This window comes from Branchiostoma belcheri, unplaced genomic scaffold (genome assembly GCF_001625305.1).
Source record: "Branchiostoma belcheri isolate BF01 breed outbred unplaced genomic scaffold, Haploidv18h27 scaffold62, whole genome shotgun sequence".
Taxonomy (NCBI): Eukaryota; Metazoa; Chordata; class Leptocardii; order Amphioxiformes; family Branchiostomatidae; genus Branchiostoma; species Branchiostoma belcheri.
In genome coordinates, this window is record NW_017804265.1 from 257,586 (window position 1) to 259,599 (window position 2,014).

Here is a 2,014-nt window from a genome sequence, read left to right on the forward strand (position 1 = left end):
AATTCCTGACAATGTTCAAAGAGGTTTGTTTTTGTGTTTGTTGTAGTGTCTTCTTTTATAATGTTTACCGAAGGAAAACATATTGTTTTTGCTCTGTTTCTTCTTCCATTCCAAACAAATACATGTAAGGTCAATGACCTAAACCAGACATCTGTCACCATGGTAACTAGTGTTGGGTTACATCATGTTGCAATTTTATAGCAAGAGGGATTTGTACTCCTGTCTGACCATATATATGAATGTGTTTGTGTAAGAATTAACAGAGCAATTACCATATGCAAAGATAAACATCATGCTTTGCAAATGTTACCTTTCTAGTATTTTCTTAATGTTTTGTTAATTCTGAAATTGTCAACAGTCATTATGATCAACTTACGTTATATACATTATACACATTGCAGATGATGTTTGTCAACCCAATGACCACCATTCAGCAAGGAGAGACATGATGAAAAGGTAAGGTGAAATTCAGACTCAACCTTCCATTGTTCTTTTTATTAGGTGTTTGTGGAACTATATGTTCACAGTGGCGACAGGTGCAGCAAAAAAGAAAGTTGGCAAATTAATTGTTTCTGGTAATGATAAGTTCATGGTACAGAAGTGACCGGGAAAACCGCAAATATGACCTGGCTTGCTTTCTAGTGTCACAGCAAGTTAGTAATACTTAGAACACTCCATACAAGTCAAATTGTGATCTTAGCACTGACATGCTAATGTTATAATGTTTGTGTGCATTATTCAAATTGTATATTCTAAATGTATTTGTGTACAGATCCCAGTCAGCGTACCTTCCAGAGGAGCTGGGCGTAAAAGAAGAGCAAATTTTCTCTATTGACTGATTCATCCAGCAACACCTGACACATCTACAACAGACTTCACATCCCAGGGTTGGAAATACCCACTGTCGCTCTCTCACTACAGGGCTCGAAATACTGGGTGCATGTGCACCTTAGTACACCCAAAATTAGAGTGTTGCACCTAATTTTTTTTCTGTGGGTGCACTGGTGCACCCAAATATTTTTGTAGGAATTTTTTATATCAGAAGTGTATAATAGTATACCGGATATTCTTGGTCTCTAAGTATCAGAAAAATGATAAAATCTTTGTTGTAGTAAATAATTAGTGTTAAAGATTTTGAAGTTAGCTCTCATTTTACATTCAAGCTCAGAAGAGGAGCAGTAAAACCTGCAATTACTAGTAGGTTTTGTTTCATATGGTGCACCCAAAAATTTTCTGTGCACCTAATTTTTTAGGTTGGGTGCACCAGTGCACCTATTTCCAAACATGAATTTCGATCCCTGCACTAGCTTTTGGCTCAGATTTCCCACCTGGCAACCTGAGAATGAGAAGTATTTTGAACCCTGCGTCTTATTTCTACATGTATTTGTGTCAGATGGATCTTAAAGATCAGAAGTGATGTTGGTTTTATAAAGTTAGTCCTAGGGAGAAATCTGTGGACCTTGAGGAAAACAATTTGTCTGCAAGCTTAAGGCCACACCAATTTAATTTCTTGGTTAACGGATTCACCCGCTTCATTTTTTCTGATTTGCAAATAAAAATAAAAATTCAGAATCAACTGCAAAATGCTCATATTTTGCCCTGAACAGTTGAAAACAGTCATTTTCTTCCTAGTCGTTACAGTTATTCCATCTTTCAATGCAATGGTATCATTAAAAGTTCAAATTCATTGTTTAAATTTTCAACCAGCCTGGTGTGTTGCCTTCATGGCTCCTATTGTACCATTTTGGGCAATAATAGGATGCCTAGGCCTGTTTTTATTTTATTTTTTTTTTGCCCGCCCGCTCCATTATTTTTCTAGAGAAATCCATTAACCAAGAAATTAAATTGATGTGGCCCTAGGGAGAAATGTGTGGACCTTGAGGACAACATTGACTGCAAGGATATTGAATGTGAAGAACATTATGATATCTGACCATGTTTTGTCATATCATGTGGCAGACTGAATGTAAACATGGATGTACATATGAAAGTCTGTGTTCATCCTTCTCTCTAT